Source organism: Nicotiana attenuata, chromosome 7 (assembly GCF_001879085.1).
Source record: "Nicotiana attenuata strain UT chromosome 7, NIATTr2, whole genome shotgun sequence".
In the NCBI taxonomy this organism is placed as follows: Eukaryota; Viridiplantae; Streptophyta; class Magnoliopsida; order Solanales; family Solanaceae; genus Nicotiana; species Nicotiana attenuata.
In genome coordinates this window covers 79,169,944-79,179,779 of record NC_031995.1, presented here as the reverse complement: position 1 = coordinate 79,179,779, position 9,836 = coordinate 79,169,944, and positions in this window count along the sequence as shown.

Below are 9,836 nucleotides of genomic sequence, written 5' to 3'. Positions count from 1 at the left end.
GAGAATGAGAGGGTTTGGAGGGGGGGGGAGGGGGGGTTGTTTTGTTTAGGATTAATTATGGTAAGTGGGTTTGTGGACCGTTGATCAAAATGATCAACGGCCACGATTAAATGGGCTATTGGGTTGGGCAGGTGTAGCTTTCGGCCTAAGGGAATTTTGGGCTAATATTAAAAGGGTTTTGGGCTGGTTTGAGGGTTTAGGTCCGGAAAATATTAGGAATCAAATAAGGCTATTTGTTAAATACCCAAACAATTTATAAAAAAATATTTTATAAAATAATTAACAGATTATAAAAATAATTTTCATGCACAGAAATATTTCTACATATTTAGAAATACAATGAGCCATTTTCTGGTAAAATAATGTGATAATGTGTACATGGGCTATAATTGCAAAGCTATTGCAATTGTAACCCAAATGTGTAAATCTGGCCATTTGTGAAATAATTTGAAATTAATCTAACTATAAATAGAAATATTAAGTCATGAAATGTTATAAAGTCATTTGTGATGCGATTTCGTAATTATTTATATAAATAAAATACTAGGAAAAATTAATTTAAATGTAGAATTTATGAAAAAAATATCAATCGATATTAATGCATAGTTTTGAAGGTATGTATGCACTTAAAAAGTATTATAGGGAAAATTGGGTATCAACATCTATTTGCTACGTGAATTATGTGTGGGGACAACGTATATGAAAGGTAACAAGTATATATGTGTTGTTATGCGTTAAAGCATGCGAGTGGAATTTTCCTTATTTGTACCATGTTTTTTCATTTACTATGCCTTCTATGCCTTAGATAGATCATTTATTTTTTAACTATTCGTTTTCTTGTTTATTGCTTAATGTTTAAATTGTTGTCATTTTGAAAGTTGAATTTGCTTATTCTAGCATTATGGTTGTAGTTGAAATTGCTTCCCAACTTGCTTGATACTTTGGGTTCTTGCTGCTGCTTGGTGAGGAAGAGTGAAAAGCACGAGGGGTGTTGTCTTGCCATAGTATCATATTGATATCATTGATTGAGTGAATATGAGGATAAAAGCACGAAGGGTGATGCCATGCACATGCTTATTTATCATAAGAGGTTAAAGCACGAAGGGTTGCCGTGCATATGAATTTTTATTATGATCAGTGAGGATAAGAGTAAAAGCACGAAGGGTGATGTTGTGCACTTTTATTTATCTGATATGGTGAGGACGAGAGTAAAAGTTCAAAGGGTGATGTCGTACGAGTTTAATGATTTCATTATTTTACTTGATATTTGGTAATGTAAATTTTGCACTTCTTGTGCAGATCGTGACATCGATACTAGCGGAGTCTCGAGAGATGCTTGGCAGATACTACACTGGTGATTCGAGGTAGAGCTACATCCTATCTGCAGGCCTTAAGTCATTATCTTACCTCTATTGTACTATTTACCCTTTATTCAGATAGTGTTGCATTTCTTTCAGAACCTTGTATTTAGTTGGATCTAGAAGCTCATGTACTTGTGACACCAAATCTTGGGGTGGCTTATGCTAGTTATTGGTTTTAGAACTTTATCTCTGTTATTACAGAGTTGTTTTATGTTATATTACTGATCAATCATCAAATACTTAATGCTTTACTTTTCTTGTTATCCGATGTGTTGGCTTGCCTAGCGAGCAATGTTAGGCATCATCATGACCCTGATTGGTTGGGATTTGGGGTCGTGACATGGGGAGTTTGAATAAGAACAAATAAGTTGAAAGAAAATTTTATGCAAGTTGTATACAAATTAGATGTAAGTTGTATGTTTTAACCAGATTTATATACAACATAAATATTTGTATGCAAATGATATGTAAATTGTATATTTGGATTGAATTTTATACACTAAAACTTTATATACAAGTTATATATAAGTTGTACGTTTTGACAAAATTTATTTACTACGGTGCTCGTACATGGGCTCAAACCCCACACATATGCGTACACATAGTACGTAGCTATCACAAATAACTCAGGCAACTAATGCCTCAATCAAGTTATGATGAGATACATACCTTAAGCAAGCTAAAACAAATATCGAGCAAACCAAACAATACTCTAGAAACACCATCCCGCGCAAATCAACCTCTGAACGGCCCGAAACTAGCCAAAAGAAACTCAAAACATCAAACAAACCCAAGAGATAAAGGTCAAATCTTTAATCAAAAATACAATGTCAACCAAAAAGTCAAACTCGAGCTCGCACCTTGGAACCCGACAAAACTTATAAATTCGGACAACCCATTCGAATACGTGACCAACCACACTAAGTTCACTCAAATAGGACTCCGAATCGATGTTCAAAACTCAATAATTCACTTTAGAAAAGATTAGATAAAAATGTCCAATTTCTCTTTTGAAATCGTCAAATGCCAAAATCAAAGAAGGAATCACAGAATATAATCAAAACCAAGTAGAAAACACTTACCCCAATCCATGTGGTGAAAATTATCTCTAAAATGGCCCAAAATCGAGCTCTAGATCCCAAAATATGATGAAATAACCAAGCCCTCGATATATATATGCTTCTGCCCAGCACATCCTCATTTGCGGATAAAATACCGCACATGCGGCGTCGCTTTTGCCACCTGAATCTCGCTTCTTCGAGAAACACACATAATCCCGACCTCCCGCACCTGCGGAAGAAACTGCGACATCGCAGGTGTGAGGAAATATGCCACATCTACGCTAAAGTTACCGCATCTTCGAAGATGCGATGAAATCTCCGCATTTGCGGATTCCTGCCCCCAGCTCCAAATTGCGCTTATGACTACATGTGCCGCATTTGCGGCTCCGCACCTGCGTCAAAGGCTCCGCATGTGCGGTCACATCAAAACCACGAATCGTCGATCAAGATCAAAATCTTAAGTTCATAAACTTCAAACTTTGAACCAAGCGACCGATTCAATCCTAACCAATCCAAAATCAAACCAAACTTTGCACACAAGTCCCAAATAACAAAACAAACATATTCCAACTTCCGAAGCAACAATCCGAAGTCGATATTATCGAAGTCCCAGTCAAACCTATGAACTTTTCAAACCTTCAAATTGCCAACTTTCGCTAAATAGTGCCGAAACCTTCTAGAAATATCCAAATGCAAATCCGAGCATACGCCCAAGTTCAAAATTACCATCCGGGCCTAACGAAACCATCAAAAGTCCCATCCGAGGTCAAAAACACAAAATTCAAACTTGGTCAACTCTTCCAAGTTAAAGCTTCCTTGTTAGGAGTCCTTCTTCCAAATCAATCCGGAATCACTCGAAAACAAAAAACCAACGAGACACACAAGTCATATTTCACTATATGAATCTACTCATGACCTCAAACAACCGAACCAAATGCAAATGCTCAAAACGACCGGTTGGATCGTTATATTCTCCCCCACTTAAACATACGTTCATCCTCAAACGTGCCAAGAGTCATTACAAAATAATCAAATCACCGTATAATCTCCCCGTACACATACATGTGGGTGATCCAACATCACCCCGATCCATATAAGCCTGACAACACAACCTAACTGAAGATCCTTATTTCAACCTTAGGCCATAAACCTTTGAATCAAATCCCCAATCTCTGGAATCCATTAGAAGACCCGATTCTCACATTTATGCACACTATAAGTTTTAACAAGCCGAATACCATAACCACAACCCAAAAGGTAATTACATGATATACCACATAGCTAAGATACTCCTAGCATAACTCCCGACCACAATACATAGCTAAGATACTCCTAGCATAACTCCCGACCACAATTGCTGCTCAATTACAAATCCGGTACCAATAACAAACTTCATATCAAATAAAACCTTGTTCTAACCCTTTGCACATTGGCAATGATGAAAGAAACACGTAGAAACTCATAACCACTCATCAGATCAACAAGTCATGTAGCTCTGTCGTCTGACAAAAATCATAGCCAAATTCTAAGTTGATTAGTGACATTATTCTTCCGAATGTACCGTAATCAAATATGATAGCACCCATTCTTGGTCCAATGACTTCTTCTCATCAAACATAGCTACTCTACTGACACGCCACACTAATACAACCTAAAGCCACAAACCGTGCAATCTGCGCACCAATAAGAAACAACTTAAATGTACTCAAAATGAAAAATGACTCAAATGAGAGGAGAGTCCCGCAAACTCAACAGGTACCCCTACAAGTGCAATGTTATAAACCCATCACACAGGGAGAACCAAAACACACGAAATCAGCACAAAGGATCATAACCCAACATGACTCTGGTGTGACGCTTGACCCATCCAAACACCGGTCCACATGAAATACCTCAAGCCATGATGATTAAAATAACCAACCACATGCAAATCAACAATGAGCACACGAAGTGCATGACCATAATCATGGAGAAACTGGTAGCACGATATACCCCAAACAGAAAAAGATCATAACCAGGGCGCAATCAACCATTCAACACCCTAAGATCCTTCTTACTCAAACTCCGCCACAAGGCCCAAACATAACCACATTATGTATGCGAATAGTCAACAGTATCACATCCCCTCGTAGCATAAAAGAGTAACACATAGAACATATCAGAACGGACAAGCTCAACTCTAACCGAATGGTATATCCCTGAACAGTAGCAGTGCTGAGTTAATAATTTCGACGCTGTGTAGAATACACATCCTCATTGGGCCTACCAATGGGCCCCCAAATCAACTCCTACCATCCAGAAATAGGTAAATAACCCTACAAAGTCCACAATACCCTAACCATAACACATACTATTAGCTGTCTATCTTTGGCCATACCTTCATAGCTCGCAACCAAGGAACAATCTATATCTGAAAACTCCCAATCTCCAAATCCCTAAATACCAAAATCACCATATTCGATCCCAACTCGACCACTCATCTGACTAACAGATCCTTCATATACAATCATTTCACGAGAAATACTTCCAAAATTCTTCTGTGCCATATAGAAAAATCTGAACATCAGCAGTCGATTAATCAAGCGAGTACCACTATACCAATGAAACATCTGTAAGTCAAAACATAGTGCGCCTTCTGAAATGCGCACCCTTCTCAAGTAATTCCAATTAGTACTAGCATTCGTCTAAACATCTGAGACCGTCTATGATCTCTAAAATTCATAATCGTTCCTTCAAATTGAATCACAGCCTTGTACAAACTTCAATCCCACACGTCACACCGCATCTATCTTGCAGTCATATGAAAAGTACGAGAACCTCATTAACAACTTTGAAGCACTAGTAACCTACCACTAGACCCTATCCGCGAGAATCACAACACTCAACACACTCCAAGTACCTGTAGAAAATATCCATCTCAAGCCGATGTCGACACCGTCGAGAACTCTTCGCAACCCATATGCACATAACCAAGCCATCAGAATTGAATCCCTCTAACTCAACAGGTCGCAAACCCAAGAATATTGCCATAGAACACCATCAAAGCCTCACCACATCATAAGAACCAAAAGTACCGATCATATCTATTACCATGTTGATCCAACCTACTACCAAGCTATCCTATTTCTCAGAGTTCCTTTAGAACTACCCTCAAGTTGACACTTCCTCTTACCAGAATACCACGATCCTTACCTAAAGCTCACCACAAGAGATCCTATGAAACCACATCGTACTAAATCCCATAAGCCACTATATTCACTTTTAAACATTCAAAATACCGCATCAGAGATACCCACTTGAAGTGACTGTTTGTGAATCTAGAGTTGTTTCTTTAAACTCTTAAATGCTCAAATGTAGAATCAATAATGATACAGAAATACCGTAAGTCTCGGCAACATCCAATGTAAATCTTAGATCTTAGCATATACAAATCCAGAAAAAGTCCTCCAATTCCATATATGAATCTTCAACTCATTAGAAGCATGCTCGAGAGTCATCTACCATATTCTAATCTCAAATGCACCGCCCAGGCAAACCAAACGATCTGTGCTCCATCATCACACCAACACCCAAAGAAGTAACCCCATCTTAATGCAACCTAGTAAATCCCTATTCCATGCACACTACATCCCTCACAAATAACAAATTCAAATCATTCTATGATTTCCATTTGCCCATAAAGTGTAACATATCTTGTATCCAGAAATTTCCTTACTCGAGTCATCCTCGATATCAGCCTCTGCAAGTCATAATGGATCCACAAGTAATGCCTTATACCGAAACCAAGACAACACATGGCCATGCAACTGGATCGCCGATAGCAAGCTCCCCCACTTGACTCGAAGCCATAGTACATAATATTCAATAACCCATAATACTGGAAAGCAGATAGATCTTCAAGGCCAGCTCTCGCTATGCATAGTAGCATCAGCTCCAAGATCTACACGCAAGGTGCAGAAGTGTAGTATGAGTAAAATCGACCACATGTAATCAATAAGTATCCTAACTAACCTCGGCGAGATAATAGAAGCAGAACTATAAATGACACTTGTTGTCCCCGTACAGTTCATAAATTCAAAAAGCATAGAACAAATAAATGATCATATCAAGAAATCACAGGTAAATACCGCCTTGGTGCTCACAATTCTTAGTTTTAAAATGCTCTACTCAATCAACAATCCAGCATATAAAGAAGGTATGCAAGTAAATAAGGTAAAGAGTCAAGGAAATTGCAAGTAAGACTAAAATGCAATAACCAAATATCAGTCTATTGCGGTGTACAATCGGATCCAGATAACAATAAGCCAATAAGGTCGGTTGCGGCGTGCAACCCGATCCAAATAACAATAACCAGCTCTCCAAAGCTCGCATCAACAAGAAACCCATCAGTTTCTCACAATCCGCATATACACCATCAAGAGAGAAACATGAGAGGGTACACCTAGGGGGGAAGGATCCGTATCCACACACAAGCACAGCCACTTCAACGTGCTACACGGACAACTGACGTGCTAATAATAACAACTGCACAGACAACTCACATACTGAACGGACAACTCACGTGCCATAATATAAGTATCTAGATCTGCACGAACAACTCACGTGCCAATAATCACAATCTGACGTGGTCACAGGCTCAATATCACAATCCAGGCCGGCGTGGTCACATGCATAATAACACAATCCGCCTGGCGTGGTCACAGGTATCACACACAATCTGCCCGGTGTGGTCACAGGAATAACAACACAATTCGCAAGCGTAGTCACTGGCATAATAAAAAAATTCGTCCGGCGTGGTCACAAGCATAAACACAAAATCCATCTGGCATAGTCACACGCATTACAACACAATTCGCCCAATGCGGTCACTGGCATCCGGTCCAAATCATATCACACATAAGCAAGTATACAAGAATACATGTATAGGATGGGTGAATTTCAGATTTCTTCATGCTCCTGAACTAGTATAAATGACATGATATAGTGTATGCATGTGCAAAGTCTGCTATCAAAGCTCAAATCAGCAATTTCATCATGAAAATAGCAATTTTCATGTTTATTCAAGGAATTAGCCTCTATATAAACTCAAACATGGATCAAATAGTTCACAACATTATAAATATGAGAAACATCACAACTTAAAGCTTAACAGTTAATTTAAGTCATATCATAGCCTAAACACTACCCCATGCATAGATGAACACCCCGGTGCTTGCACATGGGCTCAAACCCCACACATACGCGCACTCATAGCACGTAGCTATCACAAATAACTCAGGCAACTAGTGCCTCAACTAAGATTAGATAAGCTACTTATCTCAAGCAAGCCAAAACAAATACCGAGAAAGCCAAACAATACTCTAGAAACGGCATCTTACGCAAATCAACCTCCGAACGGCCCAAACTAGCCAAAAGCAAATTAAAACATCAAATAATGACTTAGGAAACAAATCCAAGCGATAAAGGTCGAATCTTTATATAAAAAACTCAATGTCGGCCAAAACATCAAAATCGGCCAGCACCTTGAAACCCGACAAAACTCACAAATTCTGATAACCTATTTGAATACGAGTCCAACCACACTAATTTCACTCAAATTCGACTCCAATCAATATTCAAAACTCAATAATTCACTTTAGAAAAGTTTAGACAAAAAACCCCAACTTCTTTTCTAAATCATAAATCAAATGACAAAATCGAAAATGGAATCACGGAATATAATCAAAATCGAGTAGAAAACACTTATCCCAATCCATGTGGTGAAAATCCTCTCCAAAATCACCCAAAACTTAGCTCTTGATCAGAAAATATTATGGAATAACCAAGCCCTCGATATATATGCTTCTGCCCAGCACATTCGCCTTTGCGGATAAAATACTACACCTGCGGCGTCGCTTTTACGACCTGAGCCTCGCTTCTGCGAGAAACACACATAATACCGACCTCCCGTACCTACAGAAGAAAATCCGCATCTGCGACATCACGGTGCGAGGAAATGCGCTGCATCTGCGCCTAGTCCACTTCTGCGCCAAAGCTACAGCATCTGCGTCTTCGCAGATGCGATGGAATCTCCGCATTTGTGGAATCCTATCCCCAGCTCCAAATTGTGCTTCTATGCCACCTGTGCCTTATCTGCGGCTCCGCACCTACGCTCAAGGCTCTGCAGGTGCGTTCACACCAGGTCTCTACCCAAACCAGCATCAACCAACATGTTCCCAAATGATCCGAACTATGTCTGAAACCCACCTGAGCCCCTCGGGACCCCGTCCAAAAGTACCAACAAGTCCCAAAACATAACACGGACCTACTGAAGGCCTCACATCACACATAAGAACATCAAAACCATAAATTGTCAATCAATATCAATCTCTTAAGTTCATAAACTTCAAACTTCGAATCAAACACCTGATTCAAGCCTAACCAATTCGGAATCCAACTAAACTTTGCACACAAGTCCCAAATGACCAATCAGACATATTCTAACTTCTAAAACAACAATCTAAACCCGATAACATCGAAGTCAACTCCCGATCAAACCTATAAACATTCCAAACCCTCAAATTGCCAACTTTCTCCAAATAGTGCCGATAGAAAGATCCAAATGCAAATTCGGACATACTCTCATGCCCAAAATCACCATCTGGACCTAACAGAACCATCAAAACTCTGATCCGAGGTCAAATACACAAAAATAAAAATTGGTCAACTTTTCTAACTTAAAGCTTCCTAGTTAGGAGTTCTTCTTCCAAATCAATCCGGAATAACTCGAAAACAAAAAACCAACGATATACGCAAGTCATAATTAATCATATGAGGCTACTCATGACCTCAAACCACCGAACCGCATGCAAATGCTCAAAACGACTGGTCGGGTCGTGACATCAACCCACTTAAAATATTTACACTCTTCCTATAAAACAGTAAGAAAGGTCGATAAAATTGGAGTCTTGGCAACCAATTTTGAAAAAAATATATATAACTTAAAAAATGTCTTTCCGACCATATTGTAATCCAAGATACATGCAACCTGGGTTATTTAGTGACCATGAAATCGTAAATTTTGCTTTTTACCACAATGACAATACAAGGTGCCCTCCATTTTTAATAATGCTTTGAAAGAAAGAAAAGGGGAAGATAGAAGTAGAAAAGGGTCGGGGAAGAAAGGGGATTTAGGTTTAGGAATTTGAGAATTGGGATAAATATAAAAGGAATTCATTAAGGGTATAATTGTAATTTATTGTGTTTTAATCGTTAGAACCAAGAAAAATATAACCTAACATGTTGCTAGCATTTTTAACTCACTCGTGTTTCCATGTCAGATACACGTGTTTATGAGACACATTAAAACTAATATAAAACGTTTATATGGTTACCTGGTAAGTTGGAGTATGAGATAGACAACTGAGGTCAAATT